The sequence below is a fragment of the Petaurus breviceps genome, unplaced genomic scaffold (genome assembly GCF_028583685.1).
Source record: "Petaurus breviceps papuanus isolate PSGF00001 unplaced genomic scaffold, PetGlider_PUasm1.0 125, whole genome shotgun sequence".
NCBI lineage: Eukaryota > Metazoa > Chordata > Mammalia > Diprotodontia > Petauridae > Petaurus > Petaurus breviceps.
Genome location: NW_027185653.1, coordinates 10,404,508 through 10,423,105, shown reverse-complemented (window position 1 = coordinate 10,423,105; position 18,598 = coordinate 10,404,508).

Sequence of the window (18,598 nt, the reverse complement as noted above, 5' to 3'; positions counted from 1 at the left end):
CCTTGAGCAAGTTACTTAACCCCAATTGCTTAAAAAAGATAAAAATTTTTCATTGAATAAAGAGGGCTTTCCTTATCCCCATCATAAGAACGTTACAGTTGAAAGAGAGTGAGACAGAGAGACAGAAAGAGACAGAGATAGAGACAGACAGAGACAGAGTCAGAGATAAAAAGAAAGAGAGAGAGAGAGAGAGAGAGAGAGAGAGAGAGAGAGAGAGAGAGAGAGAGAGAGAGAGAGAGAGAGAGAGAGAGACTGAAACCAAGCATTGGTATGAGAATCATAATGTAAGTGGGAATCTGACATGGTAAATTTCCTGTCCACTCGTTTTGATATCACTATTGTACAAGATTCCCAGACTCAAAAGTGTAGGGTAATGAGAGAGAAAGAGATACTTGAATTATCAATTTTTTTCAAGTAAACTGGGAGATTTTAGAGTAATACTTCATATAGCAAACTCAACTATCTGGCAATCTCATCTCAGAACATAGAAAACAGAGAGAAGGAAGGAAAATAGAATAATCATCTATATGGCACATACTGTGTATCACACATTATGCTAATAACTTATAATTACAAATATTCCATTTAATAAACACTGTGGGATATATGCTGTTATAATCCTCATTTTATTTTACAGTTGATGAGACTAAGACAAATAGAGGTTGAGTGACTTACCCAGGTTCACACAGATAACAAGTATCTGAGAACAGATTTGAATTTAGGTCTTCCTGATTCTATTCCAGATTCATTCCCTTCCTCCCTTGTCTCCCACCCTTACTGGGAAGATAAGCAGTTCAGTATATGTTGTCCATGTGTGGCTAATGCAAAACAATAACATAGTAGATATATTGTAGATGACTGACTATATTTCCCTCCCTCCTATCCCACCTCCCACTTGTTCTATTCTCTATTTTGATCCCATCCCTTTTCAAAAGTGGGTGCTCCCAAATTCCCTCCCCCCCATCTGCCCTCCCTTCCATCATCCCCCCTCTCATTCCCTTCCCCTTCTTACTCTCCTGGAGGGTGAGATACTCTATTTAGTGTGTATTTCATTCTCTCTTCAAGACAAATTCAATGGGAATAAGGTTGACCCATCCCCTTTTGCCTAACTATTCTTCCCCTCCATTGTAACCATTTTCCCTTGCCTCTTCTATATGAGATAGTTGACCCCATTCAGTCTCTTCCCATCTATTCTCATTATATTCCTCTCTCACCTCTTAATTTCACCTTTTAAGTATCATCCCTTTCTGTTAAATTGGTCCTGTGCCCTCTATCTATGTATACCTGTAAACGTATATACACACATTCACCTATGTATTCATATGCCCAAATACGCTCATATATAGACATATATATATATTCCCTTCAACTACTGAGAAAAGTTTCATCAGTTAGAATTATTGTTCTTACATGTAGGAATGTTAACATTTCAACTCTGATAAGTTCCTTATGATTTCTTTTCCCTGTTTACTTGCTCAAGCTTTTCTTGCTTCTTGTATCTGAATGTCAAATTTGCTATTCAACTCTGGTTTTTTTTCAGCAAGAATGCTTGAAAGTCCTCTATTCCACAGAATGACCATATTTTCCCCTGAAACATGAGACTCAGTTTTGCTGGGTAGGTGACTCTTGGTTTTAATCCCAGCTCCTTCGAACTCCAGAATATCATATTCCAAGCCCTTCAATCCCTCAGTGTAGAAGCTGTCAGATCCTGGGTTATCCTGACTGTGGTTCCACAAAATTCAAATTGTTTATTTTTGGTTGCTTGTAATATTCTCTCCTTAATCTGGGAATTCCAGAACCTCGCTATAATATTCCTATGAATTTTCTTTTAGGGATCTTTTTCAGGGGGTGATCGGTGGATTCTTTCAACCTCTATTTTGCCCTCTGATTGTAAAACATCAGGGCAGTTTTCTTTGAGAACTTCCTAGAAGATGATCTCTAGATTCTTACTTTGATCATGGCTTTCAGGTAGTCCAATAATTTTTAAATTATCCCTTCTGGATCTATTTTTCAGGTCAGTGGTTTTTCCCATGAGATATTTTACATTGCTTTCTATTCCTTTATTTGTTTGGATCTGTTTGATAGCATCTTGATTTCTCATAAAGTCATTAGCTTCCATTTGCTCCAATCTAATTCTGAAGCAATGATTCTCGTCATTGAGCTTTGGAGATTCTTTTTCCATCTGGCAAATTCGGCTTTTTAAGGCATTCTTCTCCTCATTGCCTTTTTGAGCCTCTTTTGCCATTTGAGTTAGTCTGTTTTTTAAGGTAGTATTTTCCTCAGTCAGGCAGTTGACTCTCATTTCATAATTTTCTTGCGTTGTTCTCATTTCTCTTCCCAATTTTTGCTCCACTTCTCTTATCTGCTTCTTAAGATTCTCTATGTCCTCTAACCAGCTCGTATTTTCCTTTGAAGCTTTTGGTGCAGGAGTTCTGACTTCACTGTCTTCCTCCTGTTCCATGCTTTGCTCCTTTTTGTCCCCAAAATAGGAGTTTAATGTTGGAATCTTCTGTCTTTTTTGTTTCCTTTGCCTGGTCATGTTGGCCCTCAGTCACTTGACCCCTGGGCTATTTGCCACAGTAGGACTCTGCCACCAGACAAGGGAGCTTTTGTCCCAAATGCTGGGGTTTTCTCAGCTTCCAGAGGTATTCGATGGGTGCCCTCTCTAAGGTCTCCATATGCTCTGGCAAGCTGGACACACACCCCAGGACCTTCACCCTAGACTAAAATCCAGATCCAAGAAGGTTAAAGCAAGAGCAATTACCCCTCAGACTGGAGCTTGGTCCCCCTACACTCTGCAGGCCAGGAGCTGAAGCTGCCACTTGGTGCTGGCTGGCTGTGCAGTTGTCTCAGTGGCTTCTCACCCCAGGGGCAAAAGCCATGCACTCCCACTTACTGGGTACCAAAGTCCATACTGCACTGACCTCTCACTTTTTCCTTTCGAATCTATGTGTTTATAAATCTGGAAATGGCCACAGCTGTGGCTGATCTGGGATACCTCCAGCCTGCAACCCTGTGGCTAAAGCCTGGGCATGGGGCTGGACTCGGCTCCCAGAGCACTTCAATGGCCGATTCCTGCAGGCCTCCGGGGCTGTCCTCAGGGAGAGGTTACCTCTCTGTGTCACTTTGTGGGTTCTGCAGCTCCAAAGTTTGTTTAGAGTCCCCTTTTACATGTATTGGGGAAGGTGGAAGCCAGAACCCAGTGGAGGTCCTGCCATCTTGACCTTGGACTCCGCCATCTTGACTCCGCCCCCCATATCATTTATTTTTTTAAAGTAAACTGAATTTTATATCGAACTTCCTAATTTTTACTCTGTATGTGGAAATGTTGTTTTTGTTGTCTTTTTGTATTTAAATTCAAAATAAAAAATCTTAAAATAGAAGCATATACTTTTAAATGGGAAAAGAAAGAATAATAATCATTTTGTGAGGTGCTTTTATTTTATTTCAATTTCAATGATGTTAACATTATTTTTAACATTTTTAGAATTCCTCTTTGAATATTAGCTTCAGATTTGCAACTCATGTTGGGCAAATTTTAATCCTTTGCATCTCAATATGATGTCAAGATATAGTCAATGGGTATTTAAAACTAAGATAAATAAGGGGACTCATTACAGATATCTTTTTTTATTGAAAACTGAGGCTTTCTTGGGTGATTGGTAAATACATTTGAAATTAATTTCCCAAAAGCAGAGATCTAGTTATTTTTAAACAATAGGAACAACACTGGAATATGGGTATCATTTGCATGAATGAGCTCTGCAGAGAGGAAGGATGATATAGAGGCAAAATAGCACTTTATTAGTGAGGTCCTCACACCATCTCAATCACTAACTATTTGTGTGATCTGGCCAAGTCAACACAATCTAAGTTCCAGCCAAACTGGCATTTTCCACTGGCATTCATACAAGCCTACCTCCCATGATGAGAACATATTGGTTCCCTATTGCTGCCTCTTAAATTCCTTCTCCTATCTAACTCCTCTATGAAGCCTTCTCTAAATCTCCCATCTTCTCCAGTCTTCCCATTCCAACCCCTTTAACTGAAATTGATTTCTCTCTTCCCAAATTTTCCTAGGGAGCTTAGTCTAGCTTTCTCATTTGCCTCATTACATTCTACCTGGTATCATATTTATTTGGGATATTTTTCTTTACTACAACTGATTAATAGAAACTTTGGATACCCATCTTCTTAATTTTATAAAGAAACTGAGGCCAGAGAGATGGAGAAAGATTTATTAAAATGACTAGAACAGTAGGTTAGGAGCATGGAGAGATTTAAATGCCAGGCTGAGGAATGTGTCTTTTATCTGCTAGGTAATAGGGAACCACCGAAATTTGGGGGGTTTTGTTGTTGTTTTAGCACAAAAGGAGCATGATTATACATGTAGATTGGGAGGATTGCTTTGAAAACTATGTAAAAATGGATTGTAGAGAGAGACTGATGATAGTGAGATAAACGAAGGCTTTATTTCTTTACAATAATTTAAGCAAAAGAGGGATGAAGGACTGAAATATAGCTGTGGCTGTAACCCCTATTACACACAGGAGGGGACAATTATGACAGATATGTTCACAAATACTGCTAATAGAATGGACAGGACTTGAAAACTAATAAGTTATAAAGGGATAGGGGAGAAAGAAGACAAAGATAATGGGCAAGCTTGTTCTATATCTCTGCATATTAATTAAATTATTATTATTAATAACAATAACACCTTATAATCATATGGTGGTCTATAGCTTACATTATCTATTTGAATCTCACAATAACTTTGTGAGATCAATAATTTCCCATTTTAGATTGTTTAAATCAAAGATTTAGACAAAGAAAACTAATAAAGGAGTTGTTTTCTTCTGTGCCTACAAAATGTCATGAGTTGTTTACAGTATTTTTTAAATGAAGAACTGAAGTAAGTCAATTCAATAATTTTTGAGTGACATTATAAAATAATGCCAAGATAGGCACTTTAATGATACAAAAGAACCACTAAGCAAAGAACCACAACACTCAAAAATAGACCAGGCTCTATGAGACAGTCATAACCATGAGACCATTCATTCAGTGCTGTCCTTGAATTATCCCTTTTCCTGACTCCATCACCACTGCATCAATTTGACATTGCAATGCTGTTTTTAATAGAAGCTTCATTGTATTTTTAGTATTAGTCTCTTTCTCACGAATCTATTTCCTTCCCTCCCCCCACACTGTTAAGAATATATAGGTCACAGACCAAGTTTTTTCCTCCCAGAGTGAAATTCAATTTTAATCGCCTAGGGTCCTGAAATCCTCAATGGTTCTGGTCAATTATTCTCTGAAACTGTTATTTAAATCTTTTAGTTGCATTTATTTTTTTATGTCTATATGTTCTTTTTCCAGCTGTACTGCAAGTTCCCTGAAAACAGAGTCTACAGCTTACTTGTACACACACATACACACACACACACACACAGATTTCACAACCATAAATAAATATTTGTAAATCTGATGCTATCCAAGGATGGAGTGGAACACATCTGTTCTTAGGAGTACATTTAATTTACTTGCATAGTCTCTGCTTCCCATTGTACCAGCTGTCCTGTTTTCTACTTCAGTTAAGCTTTAGATTTTATCTTGAATAGAAAGACAAAGCAATGCCATGTCTCAGATAGACTCGTAAATTATGACCCAGTGGAGAGCTAATAAACTGCATTAAGTTAAACTTGCAAGGATGATGAGACCAATGAATTCAAAATACCCGAGTCCATAATGGATTAGAAATTACACTCTCAAAAAAAGAGAGATGACACTGTTATGATTTGGAACACAAAAACTGAGGACAAAAGCTCATTAGGGATTTTTTTTTTCAGCAGCTAGGTTGGCATAATGTATAGTGCTAGATTTGTAGTTAAGAAGACCTTAGTTTAAATCTCACCTCAAACATTAACTAGCTGTGTGATTTTAAATCACTTAACCACTATCAGTCTCAGTTTCCTCAACTATAAAATAGGCACCCACCTTGTAGGGTTGGTGTGAGAATGAAATGAGATATTATTTTTAAAGTGCTTTGTAAGCCTCAAAGTGCTATATAAGTACTATGTTATCATTAGTTCATTTAATACTTGTTATTTTAGGGGTTGGAATCAAGAAGGCAGAGTAGAAACAAGACCTCCATGAGGCTCTGATGGGGGGAAAGCAATAGGATATACGGGGGAGGGGGTTCTAATCGACCAGAGTCCCCGAGTCTGGAAGGAATTCACTAGGGCTCAAGCATACTCTGAAGTCAACATTGTTTAGGTTTTTTGTTATGCTTTACAGTGGGCAGGGGTTCTTAGGGAACCTGCAAGTTTATTGTTACACTGTACAGAGGACAAGAGTTCTTAGGGGACCTGCAAACTTAAAAAAAAAAAAGAAATAGGCATAGTTTTTAAGGAGTCAAGGCAGTAAATCAGGTGTCAATTATGATAGCTAGGTGAGTAAGGGTGGATTAGGGAGGAGTTGAGGAGTGGTCAGTGCTTAAAGAAACATGCACTTTTAATGTATTGCCCATAATTCACTGGGAAATAGCCCAAGAGGGAGCTACCTGGAGGTGTGGTTTTAGGCCTGAAACATCACTAAGTCAGCTAGCTGTCAAGACTGACTGAGAAGTGCTTAGTCTGTCACCCATCAGTGTCATGTTTGACCAGATGGATGTTGGGAACCAAGGCTAACAGAGACTCAGTATGTGTATAATTTGCTAAGGAGTTAACCTATAGAAAGTGCATTGAAGAATTCATAGATGTAGCTGGCCACATTACCAAGGGGAGATAACATATGCCTAAGCTAAAATGTTTATAGATGGTTTAGTGAAGGATTCATAAGTGTAGCTTGTTATTGTTCCAAGGAGAAATAAACAGTTCATGAGTTGTTGCTGGGGAGAGTGCTGGCAAAGGGAAGGGGCAGAGTTAGTGCTCTGAGGCTGGGGAGGGGGAAATGTGATTTTGCAGACTGGTTTTACAAATTGATTTTACAAACTGATGTTACAAACATAGATCCCAAGCACCCCATCATTCCTGCTGGGAATACTGAGGGAGGTGGCAGTCAAAAATGAAACTCTTAAGGAGGGGAAGGGAGAAGGGAGAAATAAAAGCATAAACAGGGGAGGGAATAGGGTGGAGGGAAAGACACAGATAGTAATCACAACTGTGAATTTGAATGGGATGAACTCTCCCATAAAACACAGGCAGATCACAGGATGGATTAAAAAACATAATCCTACAATATATTGTTTACAAGAAACACATTTGAAAGAGGGGGATACACACAGGGTAAAGGCAAAAGGCTAGAGTAGAATAAATTATGTTTCAGCTACAGTGAAAAAAGCAGAGGTGGCTAGGTGACACAGTGAATAGAGCACTGGATCGGGAGTTACTTGGGCAAGCCAATTAACCAAGGTAGGAAGCCCTACCATCTCCCTTCCAAAAAAGGAAAGAAAAGAAAAAGAACACAAAAAAACTACTAGGAATATAATACTCAAATTCCAGAGCTCCCAGGTGGAAGAGAAATTATTACAAGAACTTGGGAAGAAACAATTTGAGTATTGTGGAAACACAATAAGGATAACACAAGATTTGGCAGTTTCTATATTAAGGGATCAAAGGATGGGGAATATGATATTCCAGAGGTCAAAGGAGCTAGGATTAAAACCAAGAATCACCTACCCAGCAAAACTGAGTATAATGCTTCAGGGAAAAATAAGGTCATTATATGAAATAGACGACTTTAAAGCATTCTTGATGAAAAAAACAGAGCTGAGATGAGGCAGAGTCAAGATGGCAGAGTAGAAACAGGACCTCCATGAGGGTCCAGCTTCCACCTTCCCCAATTCTTGTAAAAGGGGACTCTGAACAAACTTTGGAGCTACAGAACCCACAAAATAACAGAGAGAAGCTCACCTCCCACTGAGGACAGCCCAGCGGGCCAGCAGGATTCGTCCAGTGCAGGATTCTGTGAGCTGAGCCCAGGCCCGTGTGAGCTGGGGTTTTAGCCCCAGGACGGGCCTGACCAGGCACGGGCTGGAGGGACTCCAGATCACCAGCAGCTGTGGTGATCCAGAATTATCAACACATAGATGCGAAGGACAAAGTGAGAGTGCAGTGTGGACTTTGGGATCAGTAGTTGGGAAAGGGTCGGCTTTTGCCCCTAGGGCAAGAAGCTGCTAAGCCACCTTGGCTTAGCCCGCCACGTTGCACCTTCAGTTCCTGGCCTGCAGACTGTAGGGAGAAGAAGTGACCAGTCTGAGGGGTAATTGTTCTTGCTTTAACCTGCTTGGATATGGATTGTGGTCTAGGGTGGAGGTCCTGGGGTGTGAGACCACCTTGCCAGAGCATGAGGAGGCTTCAGAGAGGGCACCGAATTAATATCTTCAGCACCTAAGAAAACCCCAGCGTTTGGTATGAAGCTCCCCTCTCTGGTGGCAGAGTCCTACTGTCGCAAAAAGCCCAGGGGTCAATTGACTGAAAGGCGACATGACCAGGCAAAGGAAGCAAAGCAAACAGAAGAATCCAACATTAGACTCCTATTTTGGGGACAAAAAGGAGCAAAGCATGGAACTAGAGGCTGACAGTGAAGTCAGAATTCCTGCACCAAAAGCTTCAAAGGAAAATAGGAGCTGGTAACAGGCCATAGAAGACCTTAAGAAGCAGATAAGAGAAGTGGAGGAAAAAATGGGAAGAGAAATGAGAACAATGCAAGAAAATTATGAAATGAGAGTCAACAGCCTGACTGATGAAAAATACACCTTAAAAACCAGACTAACTCGAATCCAAAAGAGGCTCAACAAGGGGAAACAAGGGGAGAAAATTTGTAACTCAAAATCTTGTGAAAATGAATGTTGATTTTTTCATAAAACCAGCTCTTAGTTTTATTTGTTAATTCAATAGTTTTTTTGTAATTTCAATTTATTAATCTCTTCTTTAGATTTTAATATTTCTAATTTAGAATTTAATTGAAGATTTTGAACTTGTTCTTTTTCTAGGTTTTTCAATTGCATGCCCAATTGCATGAACTCCCTTTTCTCTAATTTAATCATGTATTCACTCAGGAATATAAAACTTAAACCTAAGAACCGCCTTTAATGCATTCCACAAATTTTGGTATATTGTCTTATTATTATCATTCTCTTGAATGAAATTAATAAATGTTTCTATAATTTCTTGTTTGACTGACTCGTTCTTTAGGAATAAATTGTTTTTAATTTCCAATTAGTTTTTTATTCTGTCTTTCCATGGCTCTTTATTGCATATAATTTTATTGCATCATGATCTGAGAAGGATGCATTTAATATTTCTGCCTTACTGCACAGAATTTTGAGGTTTATATGCCCTAGAACATGGTCGAGTTTTGAGTATGTGCCATGAACCGCTTAGAAAATATATTCCTTTTTATCCCCATTCAGTTTTCTCCAGAGATCTATCATACCTACCCTCTCTAAAATTCTGTTCACTTCCTTAACCTCTTTGTTGTTTATTTTGAGGTTGGATTTATCAAGTTCAGAGAGAGGGAGATGAAGGTCTCCCAGTAGTATAGTTTTGCTATCTATTTCTTCTTCTAATTCCTTTACCTTCTCCTCTAGGAATCTGAATGCCATACCACTTGGTGCATATATGTTAAGTAATGATATTGCTTCATTCTTGATGGTGCCTTTTAGCAGGATATAGTTTCCTTCCTTATCTCTTTTAATTAGATGAATTTTTGCTTTTGGTTTATCTGAGATAAGGATTGCTATCTTTGCTTTTTTTTTTTTACTTTAGCTGAGGCATGATATATTTTACTCCAGCCTTTTACCTTCACCCTGTGTGTATCCCTCTGTTATACAGGATATTGTAGGATTATTATTTTTAATCCATTCTGCTATCCACCTCTGTTTTATGGATGAGTTCATTCCACTCACATTTACAGTTATCATTATTATCTGTTTCTTTCCCTTCATCCTATTCCCTCCCCTGTTAATGCTTATATTTTTTCTCCCCTTAACCCTTCCCCTCCTTAATAGTTTTCCTTTTGACCACTGCCTCCCTCAGTATTCTCTTGTAAGCCCCCCTCCCTTTTCCTCCTCTTCTGCCTTACTTCTTCCCTCCCTACTAACCACCTCCCCCTTTTGTAGCCCTTTCCCCCTCCTACTACCTATAGGATATATTTATACTTAATGAAGTATGTTATTTCTTCTTCGCACAAAGAGTGACAGGATCAAATTTCATGCGAAGCTCCTCACCCTCCCCTCTTTCCCTCTAATATGATAAGTTTTGCATCCCTTCTCTATAGATTCCTATGCTTAACTGGTTGTTATTCCCTCCTTGCACCAGAATCAATAGGGAAAGTCTCATATAATACTCATCTCCCTCCCTTCTTTTCCTCTGCTATATATGTTTAATACCTAAATTGAAAATAAGAAAACTATTGAATTAATAAATAAAACTAAAAGCTGGCTTTATGAAAAAACAATAAAATTGATAGGCCCTTAGTCAATATGATAAAAAAAAGAAAGAAGGAAATCAAATTATGAGTATCAAAAATGAAAAGGGTGAAACTATCTCCAATGAAGAGGAAATTAAAAAATAATTAGGAAATATTTTTTCCCAATTGTATGCACATAAATTTAACAATGTTAGGGAAATGGATGAATATTTACACAAACACAAGTTGCCCAGATAGTTTTCACCTTCTTTTCCTAGACACAGTTCACCATATACCTGGGCATCAGGAAGGTCCATCTCATTCTCTATTATTATTTCAGTTCTTCATTTGGACAGTGTCCTTTTCTTTCCAAACCCTTCCCACCCCAGGTATGATCTCTCCCTTCAAGTCTTTTAATTGCACCTAATTAATGGAATTCATTGGCTCTCTACTTCTTACACCTATGATATATTGTGATATGGAAGTCCCTCTTATCTGCCATTGTCAGTATTTGAGAGAACCTATATAGGAATTAAACTTAAAGCTTTACTTTTGTGATTTCTGTGAAGTAAAACTATAAGACAGGGACAAGGAGCCAAAGAGACAAACTAGCATGGGCTTAGATCTCCCCAAGATCTGACATAAGATTTATGATCTCAGAGCTTTGGAGGGTCCTGAGTCATGGGTGATATATACAAAAATGAAAATTGGTTAGAAATTTTTCCTTTGGCTCTTTTTATTTAAGTTTTTTTTTTGCATTTTATTTTTTTTTTGGTTTTTCCCAATTACATGTAAAAACAATTTTAACATTCTTTTTTAAAATTTTGAGTTTCAAATTGTCTCCTTCCCTAGCCATCCCATTTAGAAGGCAAGCAATTTGACATAGGTCATACATGTGTAGTCATGCAAAACACATTTCCATATAAGTTGCTCTGTGAAAGAAAACACAGACCAAAAAATAAAATAAGAATAAAGTAAAGAAAAAGTATCTTCAATTTGCATTGTTTTTCTCTGGAGATGGACAGTACCCTTCATCATAAGTCCTAAAGGACTGGTCTGGAATTGTCTTAGATCATTGATGAGGATAGCTAAATTATTCACAGTAAATGATCATTATTGTGTACAATGTTCTCCTGATTGTGCTCATTTCACTATGCGTCAGTCAATGTTCTGAGAGTATCCAGCTCATTATTTCTTATAGCAAGCACAGTAGTGTTCCATCACAATCATACACAACAATTTGTTCGGTCAGTATCCAATTGGTGGACGTTCATTCAATTTCCAATTCTTTTGCCACCGCTAAAAGAGCTGCTCTAAATATTTTTTAACATATAGGTCCTTTTCCTTTTTTTATCTTTTGGGGATACAGACCTACTAGTGGCATTGCTTGGTCAAAGGGTATGCATGGTTTTATAGCCCTTTGGGCATAGACCCAAATTGCTCTTCAGAATGGTTGAATAAGAATACAACTTCACCAACACTACATTATTGTTTTAATTTTCTCACATCCCCTCCAACATCCATAATTTTCCTTTTCTGTTATATGAGCCAATCTGATAGACATGAGGTGGCACCTCAGTTGTTTTATTTTGCATTTCTCTAAACAATAATGATTTAGAGCATTTTTTCATATGATTATAGATAGTTTGGGTTACTTTGTCTGGAAACTGCCTGTCCATATCCTTAAACCATTTATCAATTGAGGAATGGCTCTTCTTTCTATAAATTAGACTCAGTTTTCTATATATTTGAGATATGAGGTCTTTATCAGAGGAATTTGCTTTTTATGTTTCTTTTGACTCTTGCATTTGAAAATCAAATTTTCTGTTCAGCTCTGGTCTTTTCATCAAGAATGCTTTTGAAAGTCCTCTACTTCATTGAATATCTATTTTTTTCCCTGAAGGATTATACTCAGTTTCACTGGGTAGGTTATTCTATCTCTTTTGCCTTCTGGAATATTATATTCCAAGTCCTCCAATACTTTGATATATAAACTGCTTATTTTTTAATTATCCTGAATGTGGTTCAACAATATTTGAGTTGCTTCTTTTTTGCTGCTTGAAGTATTTTCTCCTTGACTTGGGAGCTCTGAAATTTACTATAATATTCCTGGGAATTTTTATTAGGAAGTGATCAGTGAATTCTTTCCATTTCTATTTCACTTCCTGGTTCTAGAATGTCAGGGTAGTTTTCCTAGATAATTTCTTGAAGGCTCATGTCTATGCTTTTTTTTTATCATGGCTTTCAGGGAGTCCAGTAATTCTTAAATTATCTCTCCTGGTCCTATTTTCAAGATCAGTTGTTTTTCCAATGATATCACATTGTCTTGTATTTTTTTTCATTCTTTTGATTTTGTTAGATTCATTCTTGATGTCTCATACTCATTAGTTTCCACTTTCCCAATTCTAACTTTTAAAGAATTATTTCCTTCAGTGAGTTCCTTTCTCATTTGACCAATTCTTCTTTTTAAGACATTCTTCTTCTCCTCAGTGAATTTTTGTACCTCTTTTTACATTTGGTCAATTCTACTTTTCAAGACATTCTTCTTTTCTTTGGATTTTTGTGCCTTTTACATCATTTGACCTGTTCTGTTTTTTAAGGTTTTGTTTTCTTCAGTATGTTTAGTCCCTCTTTTACCAAGTTTTGACTCTTTCTTCATGTTTTTATTGTATCACTCTCATTTCTCTTCCCATTTCTTCCTCTACCTCTCTTACTTGATTTTAAAAACTGTTTCAAGCTCTGGTCTGGGGCCAATTCACCTTTTTCTCTGAGGTTTTGGATGTAGGAGTTCTGACTTTCTTTTCTTCTTCTGCATTTGTATTTCGATCTTCCTGTGACCATAATAACTTTCTATAGTCAGGATCTTTTTCTAATGTTTGTTCATTTTCCAGCCTACTTGTTGACTTTTAATTCTATGCTAAAGTTGGGCTCTGCTTCCCAAATGGAGAGGGCACCATCCCAAGATTCAGTGGGGTTTCTTTGGGCAGCTGTTTACAGAGATAATTCATGGGAACCTGTAAGATTTCAGTTCTTCCATAATCTAGGGAGAACTGTGTTTACTACTCTCCTTAGAATCCTGTACACTGGTCTGTGAGTGACCACAAGGAATCTTTTACACCCTGGAACTGTGAACAGGATCCTCCAAACCCTGTGGCAGCAAACTCTGGTGGGCTAGTGCTCCTCCTCACCCTGGGACAGAGAACCAGGGCTCTGACCCAGATCCGTGTTGTCAATGTAACAGAACCCTGCCCCTGATACCAGCAAAGTAACCCCTATAATCTCCTTTTAGCCAGTTGTCCAACCCCCTTGTCTGTGGGCTGAAAGGTCTGGAAACTGTCACTGCCACTGCCATCACTGATTCAGTCACCCCCAAGGCCCGCTCTCGGTTTTCTAGGGCACCAGTCTGCACTGGCATGGCCTTTACTGGACTGCTCCACTCTCAACCAAGTCTAACAGACCTTTTCTGTCAACCTTATAAGATGTTGTGGGCTAGAAAACTGTTTCACCCCAACTTTTGTGGGTTCTGATGCTATAGAATGTGTTTTGAGGTTTTATTTAAAAGTATATTGGGGGGCAGTTTTAGGGAGAGCTCAGGCAAATCCCTGCCTTCTCTCTGCCATCATGGCTCCACCTTCTCCTTCAATTCTAATTACATGTACTATCATCTCCATCTTGTTCCCTTTGGCCCTACTTCCCTTCTTTGTGACATTAGGACACAGACACACTCATTTTCACCCCCACATCAAAAATCTCAGACAAAACAAAGTAATAAAAATAGAAGAGAGAGGTAAGGAAAAATCCCTGATTTATGGTAGAACCAACTGAATTCCCATCTCACCTTTACTTCTTAGAATCCCTAGCTCATCTCAAAGCTTATCTCAAGTGTTTTCTCCAATACGAGGCCTTTCCTGGTCCTTCCTCCACCTCCCACCCCCACCATATCATTAATAGTCTTCGCAATGAAATTGATTTGCATTTCATTTTTATGTACTTTCTATTTTAGTATACGCATACATTATACTGTGCTGGTAGAACAGAAGCTCCTTGGGCACAGGCACCATTTCATTTTTGGCTTGGTATCCCCAGCACCTCGGACAGCACCTTGCTTCTTTTAGGTGTCTAATAAATGATAGCTGAATTAACTGACGTGTAGTAAGAAGGACTTAACAAGCAACAAGATGTAGTAACATCCTCCAAGACTCAACTGAATTCTTCCCTCATTCTCCTAGGCAGAAATATCTTTCCCTCACAAACATAGAGTCTCCAAAACTAAGAAGAAATTTATTCCCTTAGTCAATAAACATGTATTATTTGCCTACTATGTTCCAGGGATACTTAACTAAGTACTGGGTATGCAAAAAAAAAGTCAAATGAAGATCCTTACTCTCAAAAAATGATCTAATAGTAAAACTTTACACCATTCATATGATCTTATTATAAATATATGTGTGTACATACATATGCATATGTGTATAGGTGTGTGTGTGCATGTTGTATGTATGGTAGGCTTGGAGGACCAGGAGGAGATGGAGGGAGAAGAAACTACTCTGAGGTGGAGGTCTCCCTTTGTTGCCACCTCCTATGTAAGCTACTATGCCAGTGAGATGCAGTGAAGCAGGAGTGAGGAAGGGCAAACACAGTGGGTCAAAGGAGCTCTCGATCTCCATCAACACTGAACCCTATGGGGTGGCTAGGTGGCACAATGAATAGAGCACCGGCCCTGGAATCAGGAGGACCTGAGGTCAAATCTGGCCTCAGACACTTTACACAAAACTAGCCATGTGACCTTGGGCAAGTCACTTAACCCCAGTTGCCTTACCTTCCCCTCTCCAAAAAAGCAAAAAACAAAAATAAAAAAAACAAACAAAGAAACAAAAAAACACTGAACCCTAGTGCAATGAGGCAGTGGTCCAGTGGCTCTAGTGCTGAGACCTTTCCCATACTGCTCAAGTGCTTGGTTCCATCAGCATCTTCTGACAGACAGGCTGGTCTGCCAGGGGAAGGGGGGGTGTCTAGGTGAGGCACAGTGAGGTTATAAATTATTATAAATAATAATATAATAATATATTATTTCACTCTTATTTATATTTATATAAAATATAATATGAGAGGTAGTGTGATACAGTGAATAGAGAACTGACCAGGAATACCTGGGTTTAGGTCCTTCCACTAACATAAGCTGGCTGTGTGACCCTAGGTAAATTACTTAATCTCTCAATGGTCTAGTCCAGAGGTGTCAAACATGGTTTCAAGGGCCCCATGTGGTCCACAACACTCCCAAGTGCAGCTGAAGCAGTCTAAAATGTAGTTACTAATTGATTTTAATGTGTTAATAATTTTTTTGAAGCAATTGGAGTTAAGTAACTTGCTCAAGGTTACATGGCCAGTTATTTCTGGGTGTGGTGCTAAGTATCTGAGCCCAGATTCAATCCCAGGTCATCTTAACTCTGGGGCCTGTGTTCTTACTCACTGAATGTGTTAATAATTAACTAAAAAGAAATATCTAAACACATGTGATCCTCTACATCAATATACAGCCCACAGAGATCCTTAAGTACAATTTAGTGGTTCCTGTTTCTATGAGCTTGATATAATGGTCTAGTCAACCCCTCTGAGGTTATAAATTGCAGAGAAAGTGCTGACTTACATTATTAACAGAAAATATCCTCACCCGGGAATTTCTTGCATCAGTGAAATACAGGTCCAGTCCCTCCATTTGTACCATTATACTCCCACATTCTAATTGTTCCTTATTTATTCATGTGCTTCACATTTTCCCCCATGCCAGTCTCCTCAGGGAAAGCTCCATGAGAGAAGGGATTATGTATTCATTAACTTTGTGTCTCTTTCCAGCACTGAACATAGTGCTCTCCTTGTAGATCATCAATATGTGATTAATGAACAAATATAAAATGTGTCACACCATCTTCCCCATGTCAGTCTTAACTTTCTTGAGGTGTATATTACCTGTCACCAGTTTTCAGTTGGGAGTTTGTGAAGAGGTACAAGGGAAAGTGATGTTTATGGGAAGATCTTCCATTTGCATTGCACTTTATTAAGTACATTTGTATACCTTGTCTTGAGTCAGTGTGGTGCCAGAGGGTATAGCTTGGAAGATTATTTTGTCCAGCAATCAGTCAAGATTTTGGATCACTGCTGACCCCTTCAGATTTCACACTACCTTCACTTCTTCCTTAATAATTATTAGTTGGCATTTCTATTGTGCTTTTTTTGCAAAGTGCTTTACAAATATCCCATTTCAATCTCACAATAACCCGGAGGGGGTAAGTGCTTTTATTAATACCATTTTACAGATAAAGAAACTGATGCAGGTAAAGGTTAAAGACTTGCCCAAACTTCTTCCTATGGGCGCATCAGGGTCACGTATGGGGAAAAGGACAAGGTTCTCTTCACCATACTCAGCTTCATTTTAAAAAATACCAACTTTTGAGATATTTTAAGAAAATTGTCATTTAATAACTTTTTCATAACCTGCAGGGAGTTGCTACTGATAACTTTTTTTTGCTGTATTTTGGTCATTTTAAGTATAACAGAATATGTGCAAAAATATCTTGTCTACTAACCCAGCTTAGGTGATTTGGGGATAATGAAGTAAACTCCTTACATCCAGTGAGCAAGAAAAATCAATGATTCTGCATTTTTAAAAAAGAGGATTCGCTCCCCACCTTGCAATTCCTTCTTCTCACCTTTCTTAACTTTGTATCATTTCTGGACTATTTCAGTCTACCTCCTGAGAGGAGAGGTGAGGGGCTATCCTTCCCCAATCTGGGTTGCATGTCAAACACTCCCATGTGGCCGCTGAAGCAGGACTCCATTACATAAGCTCGCGCCTGGGCCTTTTTCTGTATTGTGTTCTTTTCCTGGATTGCAGGTGATTAAAATTCAGTCTCCAGATGGATATATCCAGATGAGGAGGCAACCTTGGGAATTCGAGAACTCTGTAAATCTTTGGCCTCAGACAATCCTGGCTATACTTGGAGAGGAGGAATCCATCATTTCTTGGAGAAGAAAATCACTGATCAAAAAAGTCCTGATCTCTATCCTGGCTTGCCCAAAGTCTTGAATGGACCCGTAGGAAGTTATCTGAACAGTGTATTGTCGGGGCAAAATGTAACAGTGCTTTCTAAGTAGGCCTGCAAACTAATTTTTGCTATACTGTTTAATTTTGAAACATCCTAGTATAATGGTAGTTTAGTGATTCTCAGTCTTTTTTCTGTCCTGAACCTCTTTGGTAGTTTGGTGAAGACTACGAACCTCCTTCTCAGAATAATGCTTTTAGATAATTAAAGGAAATGTTAAATTAGAGGTTAATGAAAATAAAGATATAATCTTTTTCCCACTCAAGTTCAAGAACTCCCTGAAACCCTCCAAGGGTTCTATAGACTCCATATTAAGAACTCTGTCAGAAACTCAGGCCTCTTGCAGGTTCACTCTTGATCTGAACAGACAGAAGGACAGCAATGGAGACATGATAAGAGTTTATTTGATTTATTCTTCTCAATGGGGTTACTAATGATGGGAGCATCAACTCCTACAGCATCCCCTAATTACTGACCTTGCAGAGAATAAGAGTAGTAGGAGCCCCAATTCCTGCAACATCCCCTATGTCTCAATGGGAGTCAGTTGAAATATGCACAGCTATCTAGCTTTGGCATTCCTCTAAGCCTCAATGGGGGCCAGTTGAGGCACACATAGCTTTTTAGCTTATGTGTTTCCCACTGACTAACCAGTGTTCACTTGGCAATTTGTCAGCAATAGTCTCACAAATTTATGCTAACTTTAGCAATATTATGGTGACTTAGTGTAGCATGGTGATATGCATATGCAGCGGACTGTTTACAACTTAACTCAACCGTTTACACTGTCTTAAGATATGTTTACAAGCCCTGAGCCTGTGACCTGATAGATTGTTTATCAGTACTAGAGCTTGAGCTTTTTGGTCAAATTGTACTTATCAAAGTCTTTTCTGTGAAACATTTCTTTTATAAGTAGGAAGTAAATAACTGTTCCTACCTGATTTACATTGCAAAATGAGTACCTTTCTATTTTTCCCTTTGGGTAGACCTTAAACATAAGCTTTAAGTATTTTTTTCCTGAGGTGCTGAGGTGAGTATATAGTCAAAGAGTATGAAAAAAAGAAATCTGGTTGCCAGAGCTTGGG